Source organism: Lepisosteus platostomus, chromosome 27 (assembly GCF_059453375.1).
Source record: "Lepisosteus platostomus isolate fLepPlt1 chromosome 27, fLepPlt1.hap1, whole genome shotgun sequence".
NCBI classification, from domain to species: Eukaryota; Metazoa; Chordata; class Actinopteri; order Semionotiformes; family Lepisosteidae; genus Lepisosteus; species Lepisosteus platostomus.
The window spans coordinates 511,731-524,596 of record NC_142637.1 but is presented as its reverse complement, the minus strand read 5'-3'; the positions used below and the strand labels follow the sequence as shown (position 1 = coordinate 524,596).

At 36.6% G+C, this 12,866-nt stretch overlaps 1 protein-coding gene across 8 annotated transcripts in view; it reads left to right on the top strand.

Moving 5' to 3' along the window:
* ptprsa (protein tyrosine phosphatase receptor type Sa) overlaps window positions 1-12,866 on the top strand; it is a 314,111-nt gene that overhangs the window by 189,985 nt on the left and 111,260 nt on the right. The gene's annotated exons all lie outside the window — the stretch shown is intronic.

Genomic DNA, 12,866 nt, shown 5'->3' with positions numbered 1-12,866 from the left:
ACTTGCTAGAATGTGTTCATTTTGACTGTTGCACAATTGAATATACAACGGATTAAGAAAAACAGTAATGTCTGAAAGTGCTGGCCCTGCTATTACTTTCTAGTGGTATTCTGCACTTCAGTGGAAGGAGCTGCACTTTAATTGAGGCTACAAGCAGCACAGATCATAGTTAAATTTTGGAAACAGGAGTAAAGTTTGAGAAAAATATGCTCACTAAAGACTGTTAAGATATTTCAGTATTTTCTTATACTTAATGAGCACTCCTTACTTTTCCATGGTAGAAGTAATTTTGTAATCTTCAGTCAGTTTCCATTGGTTCTCACCAAGGGCAGCAGCACCAGAGTCCAGAGGACAGATTAAAAACCTAAACAGGTGTTCATAAAATATTGAATCCTTAGAATTAGCATTTTATACATATTTAAGAATACTGTCCTTTGTCCTTCAACAAATTTAGTTACCTGCTTATTTTAGTAGAAAGTATAAAACTCTTACTGAGACATATTGAATAATGTTTAGAAAAAGACAAAGCTTATTGTTTATTGTTCTGTTTATTTTTTAACAGTAATATTTTCAATTATGTGTAAGTGTATTTCTACCTGTGAATGTCTCAAGTCTGTCAATACGGCGCAGGAGCAGGAGATATAGTAAGTGAGTGAATCCTGTGAAAATAATGTGAAATATTAGTAATTAGTAATTTAGAGGAAACGCATCTTTAAATTGAATGCCCCTGACAAAATAAAAAAAAAGATTACTTCATAATTTGACAGCATACCAAAGACAATAGTTTAGGAGCTTACATCTTAACACTAGAGAATTAGAAAACCCAATCACGACAATTTTTTTTTATTTTGTTAACTTCCTCAAAAGTATTGGATTTTTTTTTTACTTTAAGAAAGAGCAACTTCAGAAATCCACTTAAATATTTGTTTAGCTGGACAAGGATAAAGCTCTTGGGAAGGTCGGCGCAGTTGTTAGAACTTGAATTTGTTACAATACAAGTGAATTATTTGGTGAGGAACAATTACAGATACAGTACACTTTCAAGTCCAATCTCATTCCCCTGTAGCGCTTCATTCTCACACAGTCGTGCACGAAAGCCATCTGCCCTGGCCTGGGTGGAACAGGCTGAGGGACGGTGAGGCAGTGAGAGTGGTCTGTGGTTCTGTTTTCTATTGCTGGGTTCCCACTGAGAAGCAAAGGCCAAACCCATCGCAGGGGGTGGATGGGGGATGAAATCAGCCTAATTCCTGTGTTCACGCTCACAGTCACCAGACTGCAGGCCCTTTATAGTAACGCCTAGTTTTGTGTCCCACATCTCTGCTGCGAAGAAGCACCAATGAGGCGGTAAAAATAGCCTTGTCCGAGGAAGAATAAAAGTCAGAGGTGCAGCGAATTGGATCTGGCATAGATTGTGCCAGGATTGAGGTGCAGAATAGCGTTGATGGCTGTGTGACAGCTCGGGTGCTTTTAAGCAAACTTTATCTGTCACTAAACCTGACAGAAAGACAGTTTGCCTCTTGCAGCAGAGCTAAAACCTTGTTGCTTCCACTTCCAAAATGAGGCGCTGATCTCCCAAAGCCATTTTTATTCTCCTGGAATCTACTAAGCCTATCTCAGACAATTAATATGGGAGTAAGAGTACACTTTTAAAAAGATAGATTGCTTTAAACACAGAAATGAGCATCAAATCTGTTTGAACTTATGAGAGAAACAGATGAACATTTTAGTTTAGTTTTAAATACCCTTTGACCTCCTCAGGGAAAAGTTTAAATCTTTATAACCTGATAACAGTGAAGGCCCCAGTTATGAATCATTTATGTAGCCTACACTGAATATACTTCATCTGGTCCCGACTATTCATTTTGATATGTTTCTAATCATTTACTAGGAACAATACTGTATTGTGACCTTGATACAGATCCTGAACAGCAGTGCTACAAAAAGGAGACTTTCTGGTTAATTTAAAATAGGTTTCAAGGCATGGGTATCTGCAAGTAAATGGTATAAAATAATATTTTAATCAACCCTGTTTTTAAAACCTCCTCCCTCACTGCATATTCCTCCTTGAAAATCCAAACCCCTCCCTCAACCCCCAGCGCTGATACCTAGTAGAAACAGTAGGGAATAAGCCTTCCAGCTAACAAACCTGCTTCATTAACCTTAACCAATACCTAACCTAACCTTAACTAGTTCCTAACCTTTTAACTAGAACCTAACTATAAATCCGCCAAAAACCAAACTGTTGCTGCCTTCAGATTCTAACCAATTAACAGTCCCACACCCTTCTTGTTCTTGGATTAACTTAAAAAGATAAATTGTTAATAGTGTTTTGCCCTGTCCTTGAGTTTTCCACAGTAAAATGCAAAGTGGAATTTTCAACAGCCGTACTGCCAAGTCATTATTTAATTTTTTCCACAGTGTTTGTAGAACTGATTGAGCCAGTTCTGAAATCTGGAAATCCTCTTAAATGTGATTGCTATGATCACAAACAGAAGAAAAAGACTAAACTGGAATTTGACATATCTTGTTATAATGTAATATCTATAAATATAGAATGCCCTTTTAAGCTACATAAGATGTCCTGCTGCTTGTTAGAGTCCTTGATCATAATGCCAAAGATTTTGGCAAAAAAGGGTTTGAGAACAAAAAAACAACAAAAAAAAAACTAACTTTCAGAATCCAAATCAGTCCCAGGGTATTCTCAAGTTTTAATAAGCGAGGTTTCAAATCCCCCTTTTTGGTTGCTTGGCAACATTGATGGGTAATTGATGCTTGAACTCAGAAGACAGGTACCTTAGAAAGGTATGCCATGTTAACACTTCGGAGACTCAAAGGCTGGACAAAACACCTTCCAAAGTATTGTGGGTCTCTGATTGCTGGTTTGAAAAAGGATCCTGTGTTTTCACAGAGAAGAAGATGGAGGATTTATCTTTTTTTAGGTTGTGATGCTTCAGAGTAATTGATTTTTTTCTCTCTAAAATCATGACAGAATAAATCAACTAAAAAATATTGTTACCTACATTATCTTTATGCCTAGATTTGTTTTTAAGAACAGCAGCTGTGCTGCTCTAATATCACACCTTAGTTGTGTTTGCATTTGGATTTTAGAATCCATACGTGACAGTACAGTGCCAGTCAGTCTAGGGCCTCTGCAACATGATCTGGGGAGGAAATACAATAGCAAGTCATCCTACAATTCCTGTAGTGTTAGCTTTAAAATAATTATAATAATCACATTTAGAACAAGTGAGACATTTGGTGTAAAATGATAGTGTCTTACTAAAAGTACCAAAAGACCAATTTTATAAAGTATAAAGAAGAATAAAACCTTTATCAAAGGAGGTCAACTGACTGGGAATATCATTCTTGACCTCATATTGTTGTGTTTTGCTTTTGTAGACGTTATCATTAGTAAGACCTATTACATGTTGGCCTTTATTTCATTAATTTAATTTCTTTCTTGGTGAGTTTGTTGTTTTAAACAAAGCAGTTTCGGCAGTTGTTCTATTGCTGGCATATGATGTAATGTCCAGACTAGTGGGAGTTTTCTTGCATTTTGGCAGCATCTACAGCAGGTGCACTTTAAAACGTAAGTCATAGTGGCGTTAGGATAAAATTGGTATTTTAACTTCATATTATTTAAAATTGCTTTCATATGTTTCAGTCAATGGCAGCACAAAGAAAACTTATACGTAGACATCTGAAGGTATATGATGATAATATCATTTCATCTTTGGTCCTTTCTAAAACCAGCAGTGTGAGACTTTAAAAACAATTAACCTCCAAACAAATAATAACACCTATAATAATCTTTAACAAATCCTAATGAATAATGGCATCACTAAAAACATCAAAAATAACATTACTGTAAATCATCAACTAAACTCTAAATTACTTTCTCACTTTTTTTACTCGGATTCTTTTCAGAGGGTACTCCTATACGAGGTAAGCGCTAAAGAACTGAGAAATTAAACTGTGAAGGTAATGGTGAGAATAAAAATAGCAGAGACTGAAAAACTCTTTTCATTCCTTTTTTATATTCTTACGATAACCTGGTGTCTCCTCTATGTCTTCTGTGTCTTTGTTCCCTTTCACCTGATGTCATGTGGTTTATGTACTGTACTTGTTGAACTCTGATGTGTTTTCCTCCATGTGTGAATTTGAGCTAGATTAATGGGAATTTTATTTTTTGTTTTATTGCTGGCATACTCAACTAAAACTGTTACAGTATCTTTAAGGCTGAGGATGACTAGCTAATGAACTGTCCATCTCTTATCACAGATCCCCTTGGTCCCCGGAGTGTATTATGACTTCGAAGACTCTAAATAGGATTGCATAGTCACGTATTTTTACTCAGAAAACCCCTTATAACTCTGCATGTATTAATATGCAGTAGAGTGTATCAAATCTCAGGGGATGTGTTTGGAAATTCTACAAAATAATAAAAAATAAATGCAGTCCCTCACTTAATCTTACTATTATTAGTAATTTCAAAAGGATCTTTTAAACTTTTTTTTTCTGTTTAAATTACCAGATGAAAATTTCTTAAAATGACAATTATAAAATGGTTCAGCATCCTTCTGGCTAGGTAGTAGAGAGAGGTAGTGCCTGTCATCAGCTAAACCTATTGCGAGTTGCTATACTTGAACACTGGGTATACTAACCAGGCCACAGGTGTTTTTACTGTATATGTCCATTGTGTGCTCTTTTAAATGCATAAGTGCCTCTCTGCTGCAGAATGGAGAGGACGTGCACTGTCTGACATGTTCCCTTTACTCAGTATCTCCTCATGCCTGTTCTTGCACAAACACTCCTTTCACCACACCTTCTTGTATGCTAATCTGACTCACAAGCTTACGAGACAAGGTTGGTCACTTCAGGTAAAGATTTTCTTTTCTTACTGTCGTGTGATAATTTTTTTTTATCTACAGGCTAAAAGGTAGGTACGATTCTGTATACCCTTCCGTTTGTAAGCTTATGTTAAAAAGGAGGCATATAGGGACAGATGATGTTCCAGAGATGTACAGTATTTCATGATTTCTTTTTTTCTTGAAAATGTTATTTGTTGTTATCGTTTTCTTAATGTTGGCGTGTTAGTGTGTTAAACCTTTGCAGATTACAAAGCATAATATAGAATTTTATGGTTCGTTTATGAAGGGAGAATGTTTTTAGCTACATCTGAGCTATAACAACTGTTGCTACTTGGTGTCACTTTTATAAATACTTGATTAATAATGATCGGCAAGGAAATCAAAATGACTCTTTTTGTGCTGTGGTGCTGTGGTACTGTGGTACAGAATTTTAGAGTGGAAATTTTGGCACTTGCAGGGTTATAAAATCTTTATATAAGTTTTAGGTTTTAGTTTTTATGATTAAAATTCAACCACTTGCCACTTATCTGGAAAGAATGACATGGGATATATTTTAGGTTATGTGCAGTAATTATCAGTCTCCCTGAACAATGCAGCCCATTATACTGTATGTGCCTATATGCTTTACAAGAACAAAATTATTTTTTAATTGGCTCAAAAATCCTCTGACAAGCAGTAATTTAATCCTGTTGGTCATTTTTCCCCATCTCTGGGGCAAAAAGAAGAGAGAAGGCTTCAGGAAGAGTATTTCTATACATGTGACATCTTCATACATTTTTAGGTTTGTGCAGTCCTACAGAAATGTGCCAGTTGGATTTTATAAAGACATTTTGTACAATTTGTGACAATCTGTTAGTAAATGAATCTTTACCAGCCAGATTAATCACCACTGCTTGTGTGACAACAGATACAGTGCATTACTTTGGATATTAACTTATACCTAAACAACACAAGCTCTCAGCTTGTTTTTTAAATACATACAGTATCTTAAAAGTGTGGCAGTAAATTTCAAATCCTTTTGCTGTATAAAAATTGAGTGTGCCTCATGTTCTCCAGATTTGCATAATAGGATTAGTGATCTGCAAATGCATACTTACCCTTACTGTATGTGAAAAAATCAAGGCACTAAGATGTGGTCAGGCTGTATTCAGATAACAGCTTTTTAAGGGTAATTTGCATTTAATTGATGCCGCCATTGTAGTGCAGCAAGTGTGAAGATGGGCACTTTGCTGTGCCAACAGTGCCTTTGGTGCGTTTTCAGGTTTAATGTATAGGCCTGCATTTTGATAGTAGCGGACACTGAACACAGTGCAACGTTATTATGCAGAAGTGTTTTAAGGGCCTTGAGAAACTGCTCTGCGAGTGTGTGGTATGATGAATGAGATATGTACTATGGAAGGAGATTAGGTCATAAGAAAAATGAGACTCACTTAGATAAAACTTACATCATGCAGATGTTCACCTGTTTTTGGTGCTGCATCCCACACAGCTCATAAACCCAGACCAGGAGTTGCTTTTCAATACCTGTACATCAAACACATTATCCAAATAGTGTTATCAGGTCGTAAAGATAGAAGAAGAGATCTGATTCCTTGTCCCTCTCCAAACACCCACCCATCCATCAGAGCCCCCAAAGGAAACTCCTAGAAAGTAACATGCGAACACCAGCCAAGACTGGAGAGCTGAGAGGCGGAAGAGCTGAGCACCTCTCACTGTCAACTTCACAGCGCTATCTGATGAACTCTACCCCGGACTTTACATACTGTTAGACAGACAAGGATTCTATAAATCTTTAGAATTTAGAACCCGTAGAAATTATCGATTTTCAGTGTGTTCTTCTAGCTTTTGTGCATTTAATCACATTGGTGATCTCATTTAAAACAGATTGAACACTTCAGACATTTTCAGCTCTCATGTTGGGGCTGCAGCTTCTGTCCTTCGTGTTTTTCTGGTCATTTTCCCTAGCAGCAGTTCTGTCAGTCTAGGAGCATCCTTGAATCTGTGCACACCAATTCCACAAATTATATATATATAAAAATTATTGTAAGCGGAAAAAAAGAGAATAAAATAAAAATAGATACAGTATATAAATTTGAAATTAAATGAGAGAGCTAGGTTCAAAATTTAAGGTCAGCGGAAACAGGTTTTGAGGCTAGCTTTAAAAACATTAGCAGTCATTTTAATTTTAATATGGTCAGGAACAGTATTCCAAAGAGAAAAGGCTCAGTCCCTTATTTACGGTTGAATAATGCATGAATAGTGTTTCTACTGACTCTCTGCTGGAGGTTTGCTGTCCTTACTGTAGAGCTTCTGACGGTCATGTTCAGAGGTGTCTTGCACTGATCAGCACAAGCTGGTATCAAATCTCCAAAATAAAAAGAGTTAAACTCATTGAGGATTTTGTTTTTTCAACACTCTTTTCGTGTTGTTATAGTAAGCAGTTGAACTGTTGTACATTAGCTATTACTCTTTTTTTCTGCATTGCACGAAACAACATTTTGAAAGATTTGTTTCCTGCATGTGGCTTGTCTTCCTTCGGGGGAGCATGTTTTAACTAGGCCACGACTTGGAAACAGCTCCTTAGTTAATAGATTAGCTCAGCCTGGAGACAGGGGTTAAATGACCCAGAAACAGGCCCTGTTCACCAGGCAGGGACAAGCAGTCACATCAAGTTAACGTGTCCCTTTCCTGAGGATGGCATTAGAGAGATCCCACTGGAAAACTGGGAGAAGGGAGAGTAAGTGTACAGCCTCACAAACTACAGCATGTTTGTATGTGAAGTAGTTTGTGTTTCTTAAGAACTGTTAAAAGAAATATGCATTTAAGACAATTTGCCTTGCCTCTCTGTCATTGTTAATTTAACAGTGATTTAAAATTTAAGCTTTTCATCATTTTAACATGATGTTCAAAGATGTAGGGGTGTAGTGATTTAGTGGTTTAAATCTACCTGAAGAATTAGAGATTAGGCAGGTAATTCAGAGAATACCATATCGCCACAAAAATTGATTTGAAAAAAACAGCAATGTGCACAAACAGATTCAAAGAATACACAACTTTATTAACATCATGAAGTGTGCCAATTCAGTACACATGTATGTATCAAAGGGATATAATTGTACACAAATTGCTCATCTGTCACTCAAGGATTATAATAGATACTTATAGTACTGGGTCAGATGCATTGATTATAATACTGTACTTGAGTTACTGTAGTCAACCTTGTAATAATGAATCTCATAACAATCAACAATTATAAAGATAGAAACATAAGTAAATGTTCAACTATTTTCATAAACCTGAAGGTATCAGGCTGGGACCAATTTATGATGTTGTGGTTCCTCAGAAGCTGACCCAAAGGAGTTAAATGGTTTCAGGCAGTTTATTTTCAGTTCAAGGCAAAAGAAAAATTATTACTATTAATCTTCTTGAAAATGAAATTCTAAGCATAGACATAACCTTGTCGGTTTGGGATTATCTTGACAGACTTTTTTCTATTTTTGATTGTAAAAAAAAAAAGTGCAAATTTAAACAGTTCATTAATAATTTTCAACATAATAATAGTGCATTGTCATTCTGGAATAATAATAATTATTATAGTATTATAGAATAGCAAAGAATAGATTTTATTTGGAGCTGCGCAGTGATCCAGAATAAAGGAGAGGCACTGTGCGTTAGAGTGGTGATTAACCAGCCACCACCAGCTCCCCTCAGTGAACAGCACTGCAGTCCAAACCCATGGCTAACAGCTTCATCCCAAAAAGCAGGATTCAGAGAGCTGTGCTTCCTCTCTTAGATCTCCTGTCTTTCCGATTGGATTTAAATTTCCAAAGCTTGTTTTGTGCTCTGATTCAATATCCAAGTTCCATTTATTCCGATAATAATTTCCATTTATTAGTATAATACATGATATGCAGAGGACACAGCGTGACAGAGCTTCAGGAATTATGACGATTCATTTGATCATTTCTAGTTTGCCTTTTCTACCTTCTTATCAGCATGTGAGGAAAAAAAAACAGTGCACAAGTTAAGCGTGGGCAGATGTGGAACACTTGTGATTCAAGGAAGGCAAATAAAAATGGATGGATGGTTATTAACAATCTCATTCCAGATGTACACTAATAATAACAAGATCGTTCCACAAAGGCAAGGAAAAAATAATTTGTGCAGAGGTGCGAACAGGTTGTTTCTGGCAGCACGGCTCCACCAATCATCATAGTGTCCACTGTGAAACCTTAGCCCACACTCAAGGTTTTTTGATTGGAAAAGCTGGGACAAGCTGGGACTTGCTGGGACAAGTGAAGCACAATGCAAACGTTTGCAGTTCATTATAAAGATCAAGAAAACATGCTTGAAATACAAAAAATAATCCTAAACAGGATAATTCCTAAAATGCACTGGGCAGTATGAGGAGAGATGCACAGAGCAGTAGTGAAGACAGATTGTAAAGGGAACTGGGGATTACCAGTGGAGGCTTTCAGTGCAGTTTCTGCTGTTCGCTTGAAACGGTGTGGAGCAGACTTCTGAGAAAGTGTCATGCTATTACACAGACCAAAGTGGAGGCTATCCAGTGAGGCTTCAGCCTAACTGTGTCATGTAAAGTGGTACTGATATCTACTGGCAGCTCTTTTAATGCATGGCCTGTTTCCTTTTCCATCACTCCAGTGGCTCAAATGATTTCAGATTGGTGGTAGGCAGGAGCGCCGGCATTTCAATTATCATTCTTGCTTTCTTGCAGAATTGAGTTGCATTTGGATACATAATTTGTACTAAATCTATTAATACTGAAGTGATCATTGAGGGAGAGATTCCTGTTATTGTTTTATTATTCACATTCAGAGCTGCAGGGAACATGCTCTGAAAAAAACTTTGAATGCTTTTGTGTTTAACAGAAAAATGCTTATATTGTTAATAAATAATTGTTTATCTGAACGAAACACAACCTAAGTTTTATCTTGTAACCCGCTGTTTTATATGGATTGTCATTTGCTCAAGAAAGATAATTCTTTTTTTTGCCTCTTCCTTTGAAGGCAGTTTGTTATGCTGTGGGCTTTACAAACACTTTAAAAAAGCCACAGGCAGCCAAGGGTATAATGCAATTAAGTAGAATACACAATAAATCATAATTAAAAGAAAACAGGAACATCAAAGATGTTCACTTTGCTCTGATTCCAACCTATTTAAACTGCTTTGGGCTCTTTATCATTACATTCAGAGCATTGGTTTGGTAAGGCATGCTTGAGCAGAGAACACAAAAATGCAATTTCTTTTACTTCAGGAACTATAGGCACACATCACACACACAAAGATGTATGGATAGACTGATGTTTTGGAGGTTTTCGCTATCACAGTGTTACTCAGAGTTTCTCATTGATGCCTAACTTGTTTGTCTAGCTCCAAGGGCTGACAGGTGCCACTGCTCCTGGCTTCTGTTCCTGTCCAGTAAATAAAGATGGCATCACAAGTTCTGAAAAAGAATGGTGGTTCCTTTACAGCTTTCAGCGTTCAGGTTTTTATGGAATTGTGAGTTATGCTGCCCCTTTCACAATTCCTGAAGGAAATTTTATTTTCTAATTAACTTTTATTTAGAGTTGTAATTTTTATGAAGAGTATCAGAAAATAACTATGGAAAGTGTCACATGCTGAAGCTGAACGATGATGACAGTTTTTTATCATGTTCTTGTCTGGTCAAACAAAGACAACACAGGGATCTTTATTTGGGAGGCATCATCTGGCCCTGCTGTGGATGCGTGATTTTTTTGGGCATCCCTCGGTCTGTGTCCAGCTGGAGACTATTTGGATGACTATTTTTGTGCTCATAGATTTAGACAAATCAAAGTCAGTAAATATGGATTTAATAAATTCTGTAAACAGTGTTTGTGAAAGTGGAAGGTTTGTAAATGCTTATGCTGTAGATGAACACATTGGTTGTATTATATAGAAAATTTGTTTAGCTAATCATCTCTGCTGATGTTACTGACAAAGAGAGAAGGATGTCCCAACCATCCATCCTTCCATCAGCAGGAATCTGTTTAATCCTGGGAAGTGTCGCAGCAGTTGAGAGCATAGTCTGGAATCGAAGAGCACAAGGCCCACATCCTGAATGGGATACCAGTCGAGGAAAACGGGTCCCATTCTAGCAGTACACAAAGGAAATAAGCAAAAATCTTCATACAGATAAATGGAAATATGCCTTTGCTCACCTTATTCAAACACAACTCCAAGTTTTAAAGGAATGAAGAACAAAGAAAAAATGATCAAAAAAGTATCAATTTGACTGACATTAGCAGTATCATTTCAGGAAGTTGTTTTCAAAAACAATAGACAGAAAACAGAACAACCCAAAAATGAATAACACAGGAACAGCATGAGCAGAGCTGAAGTATTTATTCTCTGTATTTTGTAGTCATGTCTGCACATTTATAATGAAGTCTGCTGGGACTACAGAAATAACTGCTAATGTGTTACCCACAATAACAAACCTTTGAAAACCATCCATAAAGTCAGGTTCTGATATATCTGTAACAGTAGCATTTCCTGGCTTTTTATACCATTTGTTGTGCTTTTAATGTGGAAAGTCATTGAGCAGCTCTTCTCATTATATCATTGATTGGCTGTCAAATATGGATTGACAAATGTTCTGCCAATGTAATCCCAATATAAAGAAAGTATGGTGCCTATAGTGGATGCATCCTGACATTTAGTGTACTTTATTCTCTTTATAACAGTTAGGAATACTTACCCATGCTGGCACAATAGTTGTATGTTTGTCAGATCTGTGTGCCACTTATTATATTGCAAAATTCCATCAATGCTGGGAAAAAAACTGTAAACTGTGTTTATAAAACTACACTTCAATATTCCTGCTGTACGTGACATGAAATTTCAAGGGCTTTGACACATTCTTGAGCAACTCGTTAACTTATTGTACCAAAGCAATGGGGACGAGTAGACAAGAGCTTCAGTGAATATACGGCATATTCACTGTGTACATTTTTGTACATTTTCTAGCATGGTGCATGATGTACTTCATTCTTCAGTTAGCCCTGAATTAATCTCAACGACTGCACAAACCTTCTGTATCCTATACTGTAAATAAGCACAGCATTGCCGAAGTCTGTGTGGGCCTGTCTGTGTTGTGCCCTCCCAGGCATTTTGTACAGTACAGGAAACTGAACAAAATCATTTTTTTCTTCCAAAAGGTATTGTCTGTCTTCCTTTTGCAAGTGAATATTGTGTGCCACCAACTAAACTGGAGCAGAAATGAAGTGATTTTTGTTCCCGACAGTCTGAGAACTACATGACTGTCTCCCAGTTGCCCTTCCTTTCTTTCTGTAAAATGAGAGAATCCTGATTACTCTCCCACAATGGACTCACGATACCCGTCTTTGATGTGGTCCAGATTAGCTAGAGCTAGAATTGGTGTTTTGGGAAATCTAAGCATAGTTTTGAATGAAAAAGAGAAATCGTTAAGTAAGCAAAGAGAAGTGAATAGTTAGAAAGTAGCTGAAAGGAACATTTTGGATCTGTGAATATAGAAATATGACCGAATAAGAGTGAGTATGCTTCTGGATAAAAATAAGCATTAAAGGGGTGCTGTTTTTTTCACATCATTATTTAGTACTCCTCTTGTATTGGAATCACAATTTCAGTTTGTTTTGCAATTAGAGATTGAAACTAAAAAAAAATTTGATGTAGTCATGGATACTTCTACATGTTGTACTGCAAAGGAAAAGGCTGATTTTGCAGCTCATTGTTTTGTCTTTACATTTTATTTTTTTATTTAAAATTAGGCCTTTTGTCTCTGCTTGTAAAATGTAGTTTCTCTAATGCAGCACATATTTACGGCATGTGAACATTAGCAGTCACTGATCGATCTGTGATGGTTAATATTTGGTAATCCTGCCTGTGAATCATTCAGTCTGGAAAAACTTAAGTAAGACTTACCTCTTTTTCAATAGCATCCCCAAAAAACAGCAACAATTTTTAACATCTGTT